General features: G+C 38.5%; 1 protein-coding gene across 9 annotated transcripts in view; it reads left to right on the top strand.

Moving 5' to 3' along the window:
• Frmpd4 (FERM and PDZ domain containing 4) overlaps positions 1 to 21429 on the top strand; it is a 922813-nt gene that overhangs the window by 722957 nt on the left and 178427 nt on the right. The window lies entirely within an intron of this gene.

A 21429-nucleotide genomic window follows, 5' to 3' on the forward strand; every position in this document is an offset into this window, starting at 1 on the left:
CACACACACACACACATCAAATGAAAGTAAATAAATCTTTAAAACAAAAGAAATATATTGTCTACATATATATTGAGAGATGATGCCATTGTTGGAGCTTTAGCTCAGAGGTAGAATGCTTCCTAGCATTTAAAAACCCTGGGCTTGACCTCCACAGGAGATTGAGAGGGACAGGAGAGGGAGACAGCCAGAAATGGAGAGACATGGAGAAAGACAGAGAACATCAAATGAACAGATGAGGCCATTATAAGCTGTTTATGTCATGAGGGTTCAGTCCTCATGAATGGGCAAATCCCTCTATAGATTCATGAATTAGTGGATCAACAAGTTACCAAGGCAATGTGTTTCTTATAAAACTGAGCTATCTCTGGCTTGTTCTGGCTCCTCATGTGATAACCTCCACCATGCATGGAACTACACAAAGCCCTTATTACATGTTCTACAGGCAGTTAAGCCATCTTCATGGATTTCTAGAACTCTGAGCTAAAAAACAACCAAACAACCAAACAAAAACCCTATTATCTTAGTATAGTAAATACCTAACTTGTGGTATTCAATTATAGCAAAAGAAAATGAAGTAATGTCCCCTTCCTTATAAAGGAGTATTTCAAGAGTAATTTCCATCTAACCACAATATCAAAGCAGCTATGCATGCTACAATGTTTTCCAGGCATACCCAAATCCCTAGGATGGCCTCCCACACTGCCAAGATAAATAAGTAAATGAATGCATATACCAATAGTTTGAGTCTCAGAACTTCTCAGAGTTTATCTTAGAGAATGTGATATGTGATAGTTACATTGTCCTCTCTGTTGACGTCCGAAAATTTACTCCCTAATTTCACCTAGTTTACACAAATCAAGTATAGACAGTTGTATGTTGGTCATTTTTCTTAATTTTATCAATTTTTTAAAAATCAAGATCTGGATGAGCTATGAATATCAAGCAAGCCATTCTAGTTATACAGAGTTCAAGTCTAAGTGTAGAATACTGATTCCACACCCTACTTCTGAAGTCTTAGTCTAGAAAGGCATACACAGATGTTCCTATGTTTTTCCATTTCAGAGGATGCTCAGAAACATCATGCCCTTTCATAAATGCTTAGATTCACAGTTTCTGGCATTCTGTAAAGTACATTTCTCTGTAATGATAACTTTTAAGGTGACTCTTAGAGAGACTTGACCTATAAAGCTAATAGTGGCAGAAGTTTTATGTCAAAACAAAATTGAGCCCTGAATGTGAGAGGCCTGCTGAGAACTTTTTCATCTTAAGGGGTAAAAGCAAAGAGGTTTCTTTTTCTTTATTATTAATGTATGCATGCGTCTGTATACTTATGAATTCAAAGATCCATTAAGAGACATAAAAGTAGATTTTAAGCCAGCCTGGATGGTCATGCCTATAATCACAGCACTCAGGAGACTGAAGAAGTACTGTTATAAGTCTGAAGTTAGCCTGGGATATATACTGAGTTCTAGGACCACACTGGGTTGTAGTATAAGACCCTGTTTCAAAACAACTAAAGCAAGAAATAGCAGACTTGAGAGTTTAACAAGCAGTTATGTCTGCTTTATGCATGCATTGTCTGTGAAGTTATAACTATGGCTGTGTGGTTAAGAGCTAACTACTTTCCCAGAGGATCTGAGTTTGGTCCCCAACACCCATATTAGGCAGCTTACAACTAAGTGCCTGTAACTCCAGCCCCAGGGGATTCCACACTTCTAGCTTCTGCAGGTACTGCACTTGCATGCATGCACCTCCACACAAACTCACACACAGACAAGACATTTAAACTAAAAGTCTTTTAAAAAGAGAATATTTTGGAAGAAAGAAAAACTGTCTATCTGCATGTGATGCACGTTTATATTTATATTCATGGTTTTCAGGAATGGATTGAAATATAATTTATGATTTTGATCAAAAGGCAATATAGGAAATTCTGTGTATCTGATGAACTAACATATACAAACACAATTTTGTCAAATTAGATATGGCATGGATGGAGTCTGTCACTGTTTCCAGAGCTAATCCTGAAGGCATGATTGCTGATGCATGTGGGAGCTTCTGCCATACAATGCATGGGCATCAGAGGTCAAAAGGAAGTTTCTAATGGTTGTGCTCTCCAAGGCCATTGCTTTTAAAATGGAATTCATGACCTACCAGTGATTCCTGAAGTCACTTCAGAAAGTCTCAATCAGCATTTTCAAGTAGGATCAATATCAGAGTAGAAAGTAAAAGCTCTTGATATTTGGCCTAGCTTTTATTTTTGAAATTTTTTCTCTCGCTCTCAATAAAAATAGATGTGTTCATGTATGTACACTAGGTCAAAAGGGGAAATGCAATTCTTCTTGTGAGAGACATTCCAAAATATCAGAAGGGCTGTTCTCCAGGTCTCATTCCAGGCCACTTGCTGATGTGGCATATTAACCTACCACTCTGTGGATCCCTTTCTCTTCTTTTGGTGCCAAAGCCATACCAGAGTATCCTCTTTCTTATTATTGTGACATTGACTTGTTCTCCCTGCTCCAAAGTCATGATTTCTTCTTTTCTCCTTGATTTTGAAAATCAAAGCTCTCAGTCCAGAATCCTGTAACATTCTCCTCTTGCCCATGAGCCAACATGCCTAGTCCCCACCTTTAGGTTTTAAATCTGGTGAGTCTTAAGATATTGTGTGGTGGTGAGTCTTAGCTCGTTACTACTTTGTTAGTTCTTATAACTCAAAATTTGTTTTGCCTCATTCTTTTCATTTACATTTGGATTTATCATGTTATGGATGTCAGGAGACTTCATCACCATTGCATGTATTTTTGAGACTGGGATTATAGAATCAACAAAATACATACCATTTATTTTGTAAATCTGAGACACAATCTTTCTCTTTATTGCGAGCTTGTTGAGAATGTATTATGTAGCAGTATCTGACGTAGAAATCACATTGATGCTCCTTCCTGCCTTGACCTCAAAAAAGAAAAAATATGTCTCAAATCTCAGTAGAATGACCATTTCTAGAGAGTTCTCTAGTTCTATCTTGTGAGTCCTGCCATCTCTCTGGACATATGAGTAAAGGTTTGCCGTTCTGCATTCAGGTGAGAGGTGATAGACGTCATGAGCCTAGGGTTTATACCTGCTGGTCTTAGAAGGAGAAGCTAACAAGTAATTAATTATTGGAAGATCTTTATGGGTATGATATCATGATACTGAGTAAACTTGTTTCATTTCTGACAGCATCCTTCTGCATTACAAAATAAGACAATAATTTCAGAGAGACAGAGTCACCCAGCAGCATAGAGCTAGGATATCGCAAAAACATGACTTGCTAGGAACACTAGAGAGTCCAAGATTGAAGTCTGCTTATCAATATACCCTATGCACAGAGATGAAGAGCTAGTCCAACTTTAAATGTTCTTCCTCAGAGTCACCAGGTGCTAAGTCGTTCAGGTGCTGGGATAACAGCTATTCCTTGTACATATCTTCATAGGTTGCAGTGACTCTGAACTTGTTTCATTTGATCTTCACAAGGTTGACTGATCATGATTCTTCTTTTCTCCCTTGATTTTGAAAATCAAAACTCCCAAATCCAGAATCCTGTAATATTCTCCCCCTGTTCATGAGCCTACACATCTGCCATATGATTTCCCCTCGCAAAGGTTGAGGGTCTAGTATCTGAGAGGAGCAAATTATAGGGTTATGTCTAAGATGCCATTGGTTAAAAAAAAAAAAGAAAGAAAAAAAAAAAAAAAGAAAAAGTAAATGGCCTACAGACTTTTAGATGGCCAAAGCTGTCTTACTGTCAGCATTATAGTGGCAATACATGTTATCTGTCTTTGCAACTATAAGTTACAATGAAAAACAGATGTTTGGTCCTTTTCAATTCAAGGCCTTTCCCCAGGAAGTAATCTGGCTTCAAAATATAAGCTACATTTGTTAATAATGTGTGCTACAGCAAGATGCATGACAACCTTTTTCAAAAGCTATTTTTGCCTTCAAAAGGAGATAGCAGAGTGAGAGCATGTAGAGTTGTTTTCTTTGCCATGCACATAAGAAGCAGAAAAGAACAGAGTCTTTAGAGACTATCAGAGCTAAATGGGCTCTCCCAGAAAAAAAGAAAGTGTTAAAGTAAGAAGCTAAAAGAGGGGACAGCTTAAGTTCAAGTGTGGTGTCATTTTATGTAGATCTTCAATTTTATACTGATGCCCACATTTGACTTAGGACAGTGGTTCTCAACTGTCCTAAAGCTTTGACCCCTTCAATGTAGTTCCTCATGTTTTAGCAGCCCCCAGCCATAAAATTATTTTTATTGTTACTTCACAATTGTAATTTTGCTACTGTTATGAATTTTAATATAAATATCTCTGTTTTCTGATGGTCTTAGGTGACCCCTGTGAAAGGGTTTTGAACCGATGAAAACTGCTGACTTAGGAGGAATTGTATAAGCAGCTGACTTCCAAATTTAAGCCCATCAAAACTTGTCTACCCATTTATAAAGATAATTCTTGGGCCCAAAATTGATTGGAACCGAGTTTTCTCCACTGTATCAAATTAAGGCCAAGAATGTTTCATTACTAGACTTACTCAGAGAGAATTACACCTTGGGCTGGGAAGATAGTTCAGCACGTAAAAGTACTTGCTAAGCAAGCGTGAGGACCTGAGTTCAAATCCCCAGCACCCATACAAAAAGCTAAGCATTATTACTCATGGCTGTATGCCCAGCACTAAAGGGAAGTTGAGCAGAGCTAAAAGGAACACTAGTGTTTGCTGGCTGCCAGCCTAGCTTCAGGCTCATAGAGAGGCTCTATCCCAAGAAAATGATAGAATGCCAGACATAACCTTCTGGCTTCTGTATGCAAGCATGTAGGCACACACACATGCATACACACAGGTGTACATACACCAATACACATTCATCACAATCATATACAATGATACACACAGATGCATACACATACAGAAATGAATTTTAGAGAAATAAATATATCTTATAATGTGTCAATATATCTGAGACAATAAAAGCCAAAAACAAACACTGGACCAGCAGAAAGAATTACTTTTTAGAAAGACTTGGTAAAACAGGGAGTTAACAAAAATTTGGAAGTTTTGAAAAGGCTCCCAAAGATGTTTGTAATTAGAACATAACTGTTACTCGTGTTAAAATCTTCATATAAACTTCTATTTTGGAAAAAATAGATTCTTCCCTCCTTAAGTGAACATTTAGTTACAGAAAATTATGCAGCATGGAGGACTTTTGCTTGGTTGAACAATTATTATACATTGACAATTTAAGGAAGAAAAAGTTGATGTCTTCAAATTAGATTTTATTCTGTGAAGAATAAAAATGTCTACTCCTTTCAATAGGCCCTCCCTGGTTTTGCTTTTCAGTCCTGGAAACCCAAGATTTTGTTCAGATAGGAAAAAAGAGAGTGTTCTTGCAAATGCTGTGCAATTACAGAGTACATTCAAACATCATTTGTTGCGTTTGAAAAATGACAGACTCCATTTAGCAGCAATTCAAGACACGTTTTTATAAAGTCACACACACACATACACACGAACACACACACACACACACAACTCCTCACTGATTTCACTTTCACTGTAAAATATCACACAGTGTACGCATAGTTTTGAAGTTTTTAATATTACATAATTAATATTTTCCCTTTCTTCAAAATATGCACTCAGAGATATACTTCTCTTGTCATCTCTTTTGTTTATCACGAGACTTCCAAAAATGCATACAATAATATCAATACTCTAGGCATTTGCCAAAGTTAACAGCCAGATGGTATAGATGAGTGAGGAAAGGTGGGAGAAGCAAAGAATGCTAGAGGGATCGAAAAATCACCTGAATGACCTTAAAGGGAGTTGATGTTAGAATTTCCAGTTCTCTCACCTCAAAATTATGCCCATTACCTTTAGGATATTTAAAGACTGAATACTTTCTTTATAATGTAAAAAGAAAAAAGACAAAAAAAGGGAGAAAGAGAGGGTAACAAAGACAGCAAAGGAAATGAAGAGATTAGCACAGGGAGCAAGGGGGAGGAGGAAAAGGGAGGCAGGGAGACAAAATAGAAACTCAACTAGGGATGGAGCTGGGCTAGAGAGTCCTTAATCTAGCATATTCAAGGCCATAGGCTCTATTCCTGGCACCAAAGCAAATGAGCATGTAAACCTAAAACATAGAGGTAAGTTTTGAAAAATTATGCTGTCCCACTAGGAGAATAAAATCAAATTTTAGTGTTGGAAAAGATAGTTTCATTAGATTAATTTTTTTAATTTCTAAGAGTTCTCAATAAAGCCTCACTTATATTTATACATGTACCCAGAAAATTGGTGTGTGTGTGTGTGTCTGTGTGTGTGTGTGTGTTTGTGTGTGTGTGTTTGTGTGTGTGTACTTCTGCCACCTTACAGCATCAGAGAAACAATTGTCCTGGTACTTACCCCATCTTCTGTGCCAACTCTACCACTAATTTCTTAGTCAGCTGAAAACTGTGAATCGTTTTGCTTTTTAAGGACACTTAGAAAAATTATTAGATTCAAATACTTAAAAACCTTCTTGGATATGCCTTGCTTTCAGTAAGTGAAGAACTGTTAAATTTCAGTGTAAATACATGCAATCCTATGTGTATTTCCTAGAAACCCTCCTTAGCTTCAAGAGATAATAAAATATAAAGTTCATAAATATTTTATTTTTTGCAAAGAACTTGAAGCTTCTTATAATGATACCTATTTTAAATATACTTACCTGTAATTTTCTTGCAAAGTACCAAATAAGCAATCAATTCATGTAATTTTTTAAAAAAGAAAATCACATTTACAGGACTCTGAACAACTGTTCTATGAAAGGTTATATTCTGGGTCATTTAAAAGATTTTGCAAAATAATCTTTGAGCCAGGCAAGATAGAGGCTGAGGCAAAAGGATTGCTGCTACTTCAAGGATATGCTAGTGTATAAAACCAAATTATGTCAAGAAAACCAAACAAATGAATAGGCATTTCTTCTAAAAAGAGCTATCTATCATAATCATAATATAGCAATATAAATGCATATGGGTTAAATATAAAATATTGACAAGGTATTGGGTGTTTGAAGAAGGGATTATTGTACTACATATTATTTATCTGTTATAAGTGTGCCATTTCTTTCAAGATGTCTATGATGTTGACTTGTTACTTAGATCTCTTCTGGTTGCCAATAGCAGAAACCATGAACTCAACTGGCTTATGCACAAAGTGGCCTTATTGACTCATACCTTGGAGTAGAGCTGTATGCATGTGGAGTCCAACAGTGGCATCCAGAGTCTGGGACTTCTTTTCCATGGTCTTCTTTTTGTCTCTGAGCTAGCTTCATTTTACTATCCTCACCCCTAAAGTCCTAACATTACTCATCATCTCTTCACTATGACAAAATGCTTGGATGAAGCAACTTCAGGAAAAGATTTATTTGGGGCTTATGGTTTGGAGCACAAAAACCATCGTGCTAGGGAAAGTGTTGTAAGAAGATTCTTCTCATATCTGGCAGATCAAGAAACAGAGAAAGGAGAATGGTAATATTCAGCTTCCTTTTCCCTTGGTTCCCTTAAAAAACTCACACACAAAGCCCCTAGCCACTGACCATGTATTTCTCATTCAAGAAAAGACTTCCCCTATCACTAATACTTTCCAGAGATGCCCTTAAAACCATGCCTCCTTACTAATACTCAGTACATTTATTAATTCTATCAGGCTTACATTCAAAATAGTTGCTGCAGCTACTACAGTCTCAAACTCATGCCTTGTAAGTTGTGAAACTAATAATAAGAATGCCTTTCTTTCTCAATTATCTTACCAAAAGTAGATGTCTAACCATCATCTTGATTGCTCTGTGTGTCCTTCTTGGACCATTTGCTGTGGATGGAAGGATGGTCCCATCTTCTGTGTGTCTCCTGTGTAGTCACTCAAGATCTTGCACTTAAAAATGTGTTGTGCTTATTTAATCCACTGAAATCAATATGTTGAAAACCTTAAGAGCTTTTGAACAAAGCTTCCTGTATTTTTATTTTCAGTGCATTCCAAAATTTATTTGTCCAAGTCTGGGGAGATATAGTCACTGCTAACCATGAATTAATTGTAAGAGTAAATTTGTTGATTTGATTTGCCCCAGTGTGTACATGGAATGTGGGTGGCAAGAGGTGCATACTTCCTTAAAAGATAGTTGAGAAAGAATGATAAAATCAGTAGATGTTTGTTGATAAACATCCTTACTGGGCTGGAATGTGGTTTAGTGGTAGAGTGTGTTCCTGGCACACAAAAAGCCTGGGGAATCAATACCCAGCACTGCAAAATGAAGCAAAGCAAAACAAAACCTTATTGCTACTATCACTTCTTAAGTGGAAAGACCTGATCGTGGTCTTAAGCTATCCTGAGGAATAGTTAAGAGTCTATCCTTTCTTTTGTGATGGGATGACAATTGAGATGTAGTCTGAATAAATTAATAAACAAAAGAGTCATCCTTGACTTCAGAAGGTTGTTGGGGCAGTAGACTATCTGATTGGGTAAAATTAAAGTCAGAGTACTGGGCAATATCCCTGCTTTACCCCTGGTGTGGACAGAATTGAAGCTGCAATGGACAGAGCAAGTCAAGCATAAGGATTTGTCTTCACTGGGCATTCTGTTCTTAGCAGAGGGTAATATTGCCCCCATGTGAGCAAAATTTGTCTCTTTTGGAAAATTTTTCTATGCAAAGAACAAATTAAAATGTAATATATCATCAGATAAATAGTATTTTGTTGGCATTATATCTGAATGGGAGCCGGGAGGTGGTAGCACACATCTTTAAACCAAGCACTCAGGAGACAGAAGCAGGTGGAGATCTGAGTTAGAGTCCAGGCTGGTCTCTAGAGCAAGAAACCATGTCTCAAAAAAAGAAAGAAAGAAAAGAAAAGAAGAGAAAAAGAAAACGAAAGCTAATTGAATGGGTAGAGTGAAGGCTACTAGGAAAATAATATCTAAGAGTCCTTGGTAGAGCTAGGGCTGTAGCTAAATTTGTACATGAAAATGATAATGTAATGAACTGAAGGATAGCTGGAGCTACAGGAGATCATGTCTCAAAAAAATATTACTGCCACCCATTAGGGACAGTTTTGGCCTTATCCCCAAATTATACACTCAGAATTTTGTGTGTTATTTTTCAGGGTTATGCACCACCCACTATCACTATAGGTGCTGGTTAAGAAAGGTAAAGAACTTGGTTCTAGGTTAAGAAGAACTGAGGACATGGCTCAGGGATAGGATGCTTACAAAACTAGTGGGGACTTGTGGAACCACAGCTGGGTGTTCTTAGAGACTGGCTCTCATTCTGTTGTTGAATCAGTCTATGAAGGTTCTGTGATGTCAACACACACACACACACACACACACACACACACACACACACACACACACACACACCTACCTTGAGGTAGAGACCGAGTGCTTATTGCAGAGCTTTTCCCAATGCATCAGTTCTTTTGGGGGAGTAGACAAGTCCACATAGAGAGACTTAGAAGAGCTGAGGATATAGCTCAGGGGTAAGATGCTTGCCTAACATGTGGAAAGGTTTGGTTCCATCCCAGACACTGCACATTTTATTTGTGGGATAGAGGAACAAAAAGGTCTCTAATATCACTCAGATTCTATGAAAATGAAATGTTGAGGAGTCATCAAACTAAAGGATAGGCAGACCTCTCTTGTTATATCAGTTAACAAAAAACTAAGGATTGTTGTTTCTCTAACTGACTTCAACCAATCCAATCACAGATCCTTGTCTCACACTCACCTATTAAATCAGTGTCCTGTGTAAGTAACATATTAACAATATTAGTAATAATACAAAGACTTGTACTTTCATTTTCCAATTACAATGTGATATACACTATTTGTAATTCAACACTGGCATTCACTAGTTAGTGAATCTGTGTGGAAAAGGAGGGAGTTGGGTTTTTCTCAGGAGAGGTTTGAAATGAAGTCCTGTTCTTTCTATATTTCAAACATTCTATAATGCCTCTCCTCTCTTACTCTTACAATGAGGGTTAGGACCCACTCATGTGATTTAGATAGACCTCCTGGATATTTTCCACTGTGCATCCCATAAATGTATCCATATTGCTGCTTTTTAGTGCTGACCTTAGCAGACATCTCATTTGTGGCCTCATTTTCTTTATCCCAACAATTATAAAGACATTAGCACTCTACCTGGTCTAACTGTCTCAAGAGACTTAATTCTGGTGATCTCTGAGGAACTCTGTGTAAAGCACTTTTAGCTCCCTGGGAGGAGAAAATGTGCAAATAAAAAAAACCTACGAAGTGTTATGACTAGTTCTTTCATTCTCCTGAAATGGTGTAAGTGGAAAAAGGAAACAAAATGTCACACAGGAAATTGACTTGAAAACTCACATAAACACATGCTCTATGAAGCGCCCTCACATACTAAGAATCTGAGTGCAGGATCATTCAAAGCTCAAGTTTGGTCACAATCCATCCTGAGGCTTGTCTGGACAGAGGTAAGTCTTAGTGTCTGGCCTATATGCATGCATGAAAGTCAAGGCAGTTTTCCTGAGTAAAAACTTGGGGTGTTTCTAAACAGGAGTGCCTTTTGAAAGACTTTAACATCAAGCAATTATGTGTATCGATCAGGTGAGACACCTGGCACACATTACTAAACTTGTGCAGACTCATGGTACCACAGCTGGGCTTCTCTAGAGCCTGGTTTTCATTCTGTTGTTGAATCAATCTGTGAAGGTTCTGTGATGTCACCCCATTAAATTATGTGTATGTACACATGTGAACACATACAAAAGCACACACTCACACTCACACATGCACACATACCTTTGAGACAAAGTCAGTGCTTATTGCTAAACTTTCTCCCATGCCTCAGTTTCTTTTTGGGGAGAAGACAAAAAGTTCATATAGAGAGACTTAGTACCACAGGGGGAAAAACTTGGAGTCATGAAACCTTAAGCCCATATAAGGATAACTGGGGGGGGGGGGATGGCTCAGTGGTTAAGAGTACCATCTGCTCTTCCAGAAGTCCCGAATTCAATTCCCAGCAACCACATGGTGGCTCATAACCATCTATCATGAGATCCGGTGCCCTCTTCTGGTATGCAAGTGTACATGCAGGTAGAGCACTGTATATGTAATAAATAAATCTTTAAAATTAAAAAGAAAGGATAACTGGCACATCTGTCCTTCAAGGGTTCCTACTCTCCCCATGGAGAAGACTACAATAACCATTGTGCTAAATCATTAAGAACTCTTCTCTGGGACAAGAGGGAAAAACCTTGACATTGTACTACAGGGGTGTGATTCATTCATTTTTTTTTTTAAATCATAGTACCAGAATTGTTTCACAAGAAAGAGCTGGCCATGCAGAGACCTCAAATTATTAGTAGGACATAATTTCTTGACACTATATTAACTGCTTACTTAAAAGCCCCAGGGAACTTGGGTTTCTTCTCAGTGCTGATTGCTGGGTGCCATGTCCTTGTACAGCATGTACAGCATGGGTCCCAGAATCCTGACTATGGACAAGGAGATGAAGAAAGGACAGACACATAGACAGAAAATCTGAAACCAGGTATTCTGTGCTCTCAGACGGAGAAGGCACGGCAACCTGGAAACACAGCATCTTTACTATACACAGTTGGACAGGGAGGCAGGGCACATACAGCTGAAAAAGTGGTTAATTACATACAAAACTAAGAAGGCAAGGCATATGGTACATAGCTGAACAAGGAGGCAGGGTTAGCTAATCTCAGCAGGAGCAGTCTCTGTAGGGGAGCAGTCTTCAGGCCATGAATACCCAGTGGGAGAAAGCTATGGTGGATATATTCTATATACATAATCACTGTCGGCACACAAACAAGAAAAAGGCTTTGCCGTCCCTGTGAGCCTCACCCAGAGTAGACTTTGACCCTCAAAAAAGGCCAAGACATTGGTCCTTTACATGCCCATGCCCATGTAAAACAATACACATTCACTCAGGCTTTTGGGAAATGCTTTCTCAGCATGTCTAACCCCAGGGTTGAGATTCATAGTTATAAAGTCATTATTGAAAGTAATGTTCAGCAGGACCTGGAACTGTAATAACAGCGTGTCTGTCAGGTGATTGCTAGATAGGACTTGCTATATGTCACTGTGCAGGCTGATGTAACAAATGTAAGAGACTGAGGGATGGGAGTGTGGCTCAGTGATGCAGCATTTTATGGTCAAGATCCTGTGTTCAACCACTGGCACTGCAGAAAAGGAGAGAAGATGATGACTTCCTTTTCCCAGTTATGGAGACTGAAAAGTCCTATATCAGGGTGTGATCAGGGATGGGAGTTATTGAAGACCTACCTCTCTAGATGGCAATCTTCTCATTGCTCTTCTCATGGAAGGTAACTAAGATACCAAGGAAATCTCCCATACTTCTTTTGGTTGGTTGGTTTGTTCGTTGGTGGTTATTGTTGAAACAAGGTCTCACTGTGTAGCCCAGGCTGATCTCAAACTCTCAGTCCTCCTGATTGTTGGGATTATAGAAAATGAGCTATTAAACCCAGCTTCAGTGCCTATTCCTAAACAAAACTAATCCCATTCCTATAACCTAATTAACTGCCTGAGGCTTCTGCCTCCAAATGCCATGCCAATGGGAATTTGGCTTCAACTTGTGAATTTTGGTGGATACTGCCATTTAGCTCACAACCTTTCTTTGAGATTTGCTTTCCAGATTTGAGATCGGTGCCACTTTAAACATTTACATAGCCACAGATTACTTGGGTGCTAGTTTTCAAACTCTGGCTCAGAATTCTATTTTATGCTAAAATAATTACAAATGATAAAATGCTCATTTAATTATTCACTATTTATTCCGTCTGGAAAAGAAAGAGTTGGGAAGATTGACACTCCATAAATATAACATATTTGTCCTAATAATAGGCACTTATTAAGTACACTGAAAGAGCCTAATACCAATAAATCTTTATAATTGGAATCAGTAAGTGTGATCAACTTTCGCTTGAAGCCCTATGTTCCTATTAAGGCTTCTATCACATTGAAGGCTTCCAGTGGTTCTCAGCCTTCCTAATGATATGACCCTTTAAAACAATTCCATTCCCAAACATAAAGTTATTTCGTTGTTATTTCATAATGGTAAATTTGCTACCGTTATGAATTTAATGTAAATATCTGATATGCAGGACATCTGAAATGTGACCCCTGTGGAGTCGTGACCCACAGGTTGAGAACCACTGGTTTATGCCATGCTCCAATAAAGGGAAACAATAACCTTTAGGGAAGTGGCTGATTATGTAGCAACAACAGGGAAAATAAGAAGATAGCTACAAGCACTTTCTAGTATTAGAAACTAAGAAAATAGCCAGGCATGATGGGACGTGCCTGCAATTCCAACACACATAAAACAGAGGCAGGAAGACTGCATGTTCAAGGCTATCCTGGATCACAGAATTCATTCCAAGCCAGCTTGGATTATGGAGACTCTGTTTCAGAACTAGAAAAGAAGAAAGTAATGAAAGAAGGAAAACATGGTAGACAACGTGTCAGTGAGACATAGAAGTCAATCTCAAAGAGCTCTCAAGAGCGAACCCGGCATGTTTGAGTAACAAAACATTGGTATTGTCCAGGTTTATTGCCTAACTGTAAAAATGAAAAATCACAAGTCCATGCTGACAGAAACAAGCAATTTAACAAATTCATGGAAGAGTTGCAAAGATGGCTCAGTGTTTAAGAGCACTTACTGATTTTGCTGAGCACCTGAATCCAATCATTTTTTTTTTAATCTGAGACCATTCCAATTTGGGAGACATTCTGCCAAATATCTTATGAGTCCTTCACAAAGCTATCATCTTCATGATCTTCATGAAAATAAGAAAAGATTAAGTCCAAAAGACATGACAACTAAATCCAAGGTGACACCTGTATTTTATCACAGAACAACAAAAGAACATTAGTAGAAACCCCAGTGAAATGGAATTTAATTACTAGTAATGTACCAGCATTCCTTTCGTTGTTGTAACAAATGCACCACGGCAATGTAAGATGTCAATAACTGAGAGAAGTGCTGTTGTGTGGCGGTGCTCTGTGGAGGAAGAGGCAAGAGGATCTAGGGTTTGAGGCCAACCTAGGTACACAGGAAGACCTTGTCTCAAAAAACTGGAGCTTATATTGGGGGGAATACAGGAGAGGAGAAAAGAGGAAATATTCCTGCTATCCTAACAACTTTTCTGTCATTTTAAAACTTTGTTCAAAATAAGTGTATCACATTCGTGAGGTGAAGCTTTAATCTAATTCTGAAACATGATTTTCTTCATTATATTACATCAAAGTGATGATTGGTTGGAGGCAATGGTGCATTGAATAAAGTGAGGACCTGGGGAGATCTCTAAGAAATGGATTGGAAATTAGGGGCCATCACAGAGCTACAACTCCTGAACATCTGCCAGAAAGACACAGAAAACCATACACCTATAACATGGCCCAGTTTCTTCCATAGAATGTCTATATATGCCACATAGCCAAACTATCATTGACTAAAGGGAAATGTGAAGAAAATGTGCCCTCATGATCTAGAAGAAATATAATGAAACAGAAGCAGAAAAATTAAAATGGTGACAGGTTTTTACCATCTCCATTATATTGAACAAGTTCAAGTCTTTGTTTTAGATTTCTTGAGTCCCTTAGCAACATATAGAAAACTCAGATCTTCCAGACACTCTTTAAATTATTGGCACCATGCACTTTGGTTTGGAGGTGGTGTGGTGCTTGTAAATACACATGTGCACGTGCATGGACATGTGTGCAGTTTCTAATCTTACCTCTTGAATCTTCAACATTAGCATTTTTACATTTTTATCATATAAGGACACTGGTGAATGTAGCCTAACATAAAATTGAAATTTATTTAAAGCGTTATGAAATTGTTTTGGCTACTAGATTGCTCAGTTTTTGAGCATGAACTCTGTAGATGACAGTGTAGTGTCACAATGTCAAAAGCTGGCACATGCCTGGAACTTTAATCCATCATATCTCGAGCATCACAATACATGAACTTAATGTGTATTCTTCGTTTTGTTTTTCAGATAGGGTTTTGTGTAGTCCAGGGTAGACTCAGATTTGCTTTGTGACTAAGGTTCGTTTTCAATTGTCGACCCTCCTGCCTCTACCTTCCAAGTTCTGGGCTTACAGGTGTATACCACCAAAAGTGGCTAAAATCTATGGATTCTTCTAATGTGTGAGTCAATAGAAATGGAATTGGGGCAGAAGAACCATGTTTCAGATAAGGAAAAATTGAAAAGATAAGCATGGAAATAAATGTTCTCAAATGATTTAAGATTGAAGGCAGTGAAAAGGCCTAGGAAAGTATCTATTGCAAGCCATTATTTTACCTTCACATGTTCTCTGGATTGAGGCACTATGACTCTCTGGAGAACATCTTTGTTTGGGGGAATATTTGGACACCATTTAGAATGCTGCATAAACTAGTGTTTCCTGAATATCACACACCAAACTTTCTGACACAATTGAAGGATATTTTATACTAATCTTGCCTGTAACCCAATGGTTCAGGGATGGAAAATATAAATCAGCACTCCTGTCTAATATTTCACTAGGATTTTCCCACAGAGATATATGACCTATGGACACCCTTTCCTCTTTTGCTAATCTGAAGAGAAAATGCTCCCACATACCACTGCTTCTTTCCAACACATTCCCATACCCTAGCTAGTTTCTGTCATGAGCAGCTACACTCTGAACTTCCATCACCTAAGGTGTTAACAGAAGTGACAGTTGCAAACCTCCTGTCTAGGCTTTCTGAGGAGGAAGGGAGATCTCTGCTACCTTGGACTCTGAGGGCACATGATTGACATGACACTTCTGCTCTAAGAGCCTCTCACTTCTGGTTGTCCCAGAGCACTTTTGAATTCAAGATGAGTGTCATGTGATGTACAATAGGGTGCTGGGGAGACGGCTAGTCGAAAATGCTTGACATGCAAGCTTGAGGACAAGAATTCAAACCCCAGCACAGCTTGTATGTGAAGATTCTGGGTGCGGTAGGCTGCACTGGAAATCCCAGTGCCGAGAGGTGGTGGAAATCAGTGACTTGCTAGGGCTTGTTGACCAGGCAGCTTAGTCCATGCAGTGAGCTCCATACTACTAAGTGAACCTGTGTCCAAAAATCCAAAGATAGATGGCATCTGAAGAACAACACTCCAGCTTATTCTCAGTCCCCCACATGCATGTAGACCCCTGAACATATGTACCTGTATGAATGTGTATGCATGTGCATGCAATATTTGAGAGAAATATCCCTGTTCTTTCATGATGTTTCTGTGGCACAGAACTGATATTGCAGTGAAAATTAAAAGTGAAAAATCTTAGCTCATTTTCCATTCATATATTTCCTTGGTATATTTCAAAATGGATATTTGTAGAAAGTTCAGACTTATGTGGACAAAGATGAATTCTGAAATGTTGCCATATTGTAATGAAATTGGTTTATATATAGGAAATCTCCATTCTGAAGTACCAAGTCAGTTTTTTTTCAGGAGGCTCTTTCTGCCGGGTGTCCTTCCTTCTGCCTCAGGGATCTTTCTAGAAGGAGAGGTTGGGGTCTGACACCTGGCACTAACAGCTGTGACCAAGGATGGCTAATACTTGAGAGACTATCTGTGTCACAATATGAACCTTGCTGACTGTCTTTTTCCTCACCTTCCATGTCTTATATACCTCCCAGAAACTCAAACCCCTACATCTTTGCTTAGCTCTATTACAGTTCAACCATCTTTATCTTGTTTGAAATGTCATACTGCAAGTGTGATGATTCTGTAGGTTTAAGCTTCTAATCAATTCACATGTCCCTTTCCCTCTTAATATGTCCAGTGTCAATTTCTTTCATCAACTTCAGAGAGAAGGAGTTAACATTATGTAAAACAACCCTACATGGTCATGAATTCCTTATTCACTTTAGGAGGTACATTTAAAACAACAAACTTATAGGCTCTTCAGTAAAAAAGTGACTCTCTCATGGAGGATGCCCATACCCAGGGAAATAATTGCATCATACTATGGTTATTGCTAAGCTAGCATAACAATCTACAAGGGGAAAAGACTGAGTGGAGAGTAGAAACTCTTTGTAGATACAGCAAGAACACTGAGGAAAGAAGAACCAGCATAAATTGCCAGTGACAGTTTTCAGGCATTCCCTGTGCTTGGGTCAATGACATAGAATCCTACTAAGTAGCTGTATAAGCTAATGGTGAATTAAACAGCTTGGCACAAGTTTTGAAGGGCCTTAATAGACTACACAGAAGACCCTGGGTTTTCCCCCTATATTTACTTTGAACCACCTGAGGCTTTAAACATGAAGAGTCTCAGTTTTCAAGGGCATGTACATACCCTAAATTGTTTTTTAAAATTTTTTATTAATTTATTCTTGTTACATCTCAATGGTTATCCCATCCCTTGTATCCTCCCATTCTTCCCTCCCTCCCATTTTACCCTTACTCCTCTCCCCTGTGACTATTCCTCAGGGGGATTTCCTCCCCCTATATATGCTCATAGGGTATCAAATCTCTTCTTGGTAACCTGCTGTCCTTCCTCTGAGTACCACCAGATCTCCCCCTCCAGGGGACATGGTCAAATATGAGGCACCAGAGTTCGTGTGAAAGTCATACCCCACTCTCCACTCAACTGTGGAGAATGTTCTGTCCATTGGCTAGATCTGGGTAGGGGTTTAAAGTTTACTGCCTGTATTGTCCTTGGCTGGTGCCTTAGTTTGAGTGGGACCCCTGGGCCCAAATCTGCCTTTCATAATGTTCTACTTGTAGGTTTCTAGGACCCTTTGGATCCTTCTACTTTGCTATTCTCGCATGCTTCTCTCATCTAGAGTCCCAATAGGATGTCCTCCCCTCTGTCCCAGTTTCCTGGTAAGTGAAGGCTTTCGTGGGACATGCCCCTTGGGCTAGTATGCAGATATAAGTGAGTATATACTGTTTGAGTCTTTCTGCTTCTGGGTTAACTCACTCATTATGATCATTTCTAGCTCAATCCATTTGTCCACAAATTTCAGGAATTCCTTGTTTTTAATAGCTGAGTAGTATTCCATAGTGTATATGTACCACAGTTTATTTATCCATTCTTCTGCTGAGGGGACACTTAGGCTGTTTCCATGTTCTGGCTATTATGAATAAGGCTGCTATGAACATGGTTGAGCAAATTTTCTTGTTGTGTGCTGGAGCATCTTCTGGGTATATTCCAAGGAGTGGAATAGTTGGGTCTTGAGGAAGCCCTATTCCCAGTTTTCTGAGATAGCATCAGATAGCTTCCCAAAGTGGCTGTACTAGTTTGCATTCCCATCAGCAATGAAGGAGTGTTCCTTTCTCCCCACATCCTTGCCAGCATGTGGTGTCGCTTGAATTTTTTATCTTAGCCGTTCTGATGGATGTGAGATAGAATCTCAGAGTTGTTTTGATTTGCATTTCCCTGATGACTAAGGAGGTTGAGCATTTCTTTAAGTGTTTCTCAGCCATTTGATATTCCTCTGTTGAAAATTCTCTGTTTAGCTCCAAGCCCCATTTCTCAATTGGGTTATTTGGTTTGGTGGTGTTTAATTTCTTGAGTTCTTTATATATTTTGGATATTAGACCATTGACAGATGTAAGGTTGGTGAAGATCTTTTCCCAGTCTGTCGGCTGTCACTTTGTTCTCTTGACAGTGTCTCCTGCGTTACAGAAGCTTCTCAGCCTCATAAGGTCCCATTTATTAAGTGTTGACATTAAGGCCTGGGCAGTTGGTGTCTGTTCAGGAAGTTGTCTCCTGTGCCAATATGTTCCAGGCTCTTCCCCACTTTTTCTTCTAAGTGACTTAGTGTCTCTGGTTTTATGTTGAGGTCTTTAATCCACTTGGATTTGAGTTTTGTGCAAGGTGACAAATATGGGTCCAGTTTCATTTTTTTACACATAGACCTCCAGTTAGACCAGCACCATTTGTTGAAGATGCTATCCTTTTTCCATTGAATGGATTTGGCTTCTTTGTCAAAAATCAAGTGACCATATGTGTGTGGATTCATATCTGGGTCTTCGATTCGATTCCACTGATCAACCAGCCTGTTGCTGTGCCAGTACCATGCTGTTTTAATTACTATTGCTTTATAGTACAGTTTGAGATCAGGTATGGAGATTCCTCCGGAGCACCTTTTATTGTACAAGATTGTTTTAGCTATTCTGGGTTTTTGGTTTTTCCATATGAAGTTCAGAATTGAACTTTCAATGTCTTTAAAAAATTGTGTAGGTATTTTGATAGGGATTGCATTGAATCTGTAGATTGCTTTTGGTAGGATGTTAATTCTCCCGATCCATGAGCAAGGAAGATCATGCCATCTTCTCATGTCATCTTCAATCTCTTTCTTCAAAGTTTTGAAATTTTTTTTCAAACAAGTCCTTCACTTGCTTAATTAGAGTAACTCCTTAATATTTTATATTGCTTGTGCCTAATGTGAAGGGTGTGGTTTTCCTAATTTCTTCCTCTGCAAGCTTGTTATTTGTGTATAGGAAAGCTACAGACTTTTTTTGAGTTAATTTTGTATCCAGCCAATTTGCTGAAGGTGTTTATCAGCTTTAGGAGTTCTCTGGTGGAATTTTGAGGGTCACTTATGTACACTATCATATCATCTGCAAATAGGAATAATTTGACTTCCTCCTTTCCCATTTGGATACCCTTGATCTCCTTTTGTTGTCTTATTGCTCTGGCTAGAACTTCGAGTACTATATTGAAGAGATATGGAGAGAGTGGGCAGCCTAGCCTTGTTCCCGATTTTGGAGGAATTTCCTTGAGTATCTCACCATTTACTTTGATTTTGGCTATTGGCTTGCTGTATATAGCCTTTATTATGTTGAGGAGAGTGCCTTGTATCCCCGATCTCTCTAAAACTTTAAACATGAATGGGTGTTGGATTTTATCAAATGCTTTCTCTGCATCTAAAGAGATGATCATGTGGTTTTTTTTATTTTCAGTTTGTTTATATGATGGATTACATGGATGGATTTCTATATGTTAAACTATCCCTGCATGCCTGGAATGAAGCCTACTTGGTCATGATGAATATCTTTGATGTGTTCCTGTATTCATTTTGCAAGTATTTTATTTAGTATTTGTGCATCGATGTTCATAAAAGAAATTGGTCTGAAATTCTCTATCTTTGTTGAGTCTTTGTGAGGTTTAGGTATCAATGTGACTATGGCCTCATAGAATGAATTTGGTAACGTTCCATCCATTTCTATCTTTTGGAGTAGCTTGAAAAGTATCGGTATTAGCTCACCCTTGAAGGTCTGGTAGAATTCTGCACTGAAACCATCTGGCCCTGGGCTTTTTTTGATTGGGAGACTATCAATGATTGCTTTTATTTTTGTAGGGGAAATGGGACTATTTAACTTGTTTATCTGTTCTTCACTCAACTTTGGCAAGTGAAATTGATCAAGAAAATCGTCCATTTCCCTTAGATTTTCAAATTTTGTGGCATATATCCCTTCAAAGTAGGATTTTATGATTCTTTGTATTTCTTCAGTGTCTGTTGTTATGTCTCCCTTTTCATTTCTGATTTTGTTGTTTTCAATACTGTCTCTCTGCCTTTTAGTTAGTTTGGCTAACGGTCTGTCTATCTTGTTGATTTTTCTCAAAGAACCAGCTCTTGGTTTTGTTGATCCTTTGGACTGTTTTCTTAGTTTCTAATTTGTTAATTTCAGCCCTGAGTTTGATTATTTCCAGACGTCTACCCCTTTTGGGTGTTTCTGCTTCTTTTTTGCTAGGGCTTCCAGTTGTGTCGTTAAGAGGCTTATGTGTGATGTTTCCAATTTCTTATAAAACGCACTTAGTGCTATGAATTTTCTTCTTAGCACTGCTTTCAATGTATCCCACAAATTTAGGTATGTTGTTCCTTCATTTTCATTGAATTTCAGAAACTCCTTGATTTCTTTCTTTATTTTTTCCCTGACCCAGGTGTCATTTAGCAGAGAGTTGTTTAGTTTCCACGTACGTGTAGGCTTTTTGTTATTTCTGTTGTTGTTGAATTGCAGCCTAAGAGCATGGTGATCTGATAGGATACAAGGTATTATTTCAATCCTCTTGTATCTGTTGAGGCCTGCTTTGTGTCCTACGATGTGATCAATTTTGGAGAAGGTTCCATGGGGTGCAGAGAAGAAGGTATATTCTTTCTTGTTTGGTGTGAAAGGTTCTATAGATATCTGTTAGATCCATTTGACCCATGGCATTGGTTAGTGATGTTATTTCTCGGTTTAGATTCTGTTTCAATGACTTATCCTTCAGTGAGAGTGGGGTGTTGAAGTCTCCCTCTATTATTGTGTGGGGATTGATGTTTAAGCTTTTTAGCAGATCTTTTACAAATGTGGGTGCCCTTGTATT

This window comes from Acomys russatus, chromosome X (assembly GCF_903995435.1).
Source record: "Acomys russatus chromosome X, mAcoRus1.1, whole genome shotgun sequence".
NCBI lineage: Eukaryota > Metazoa > Chordata > Mammalia > Rodentia > Muridae > Acomys > Acomys russatus.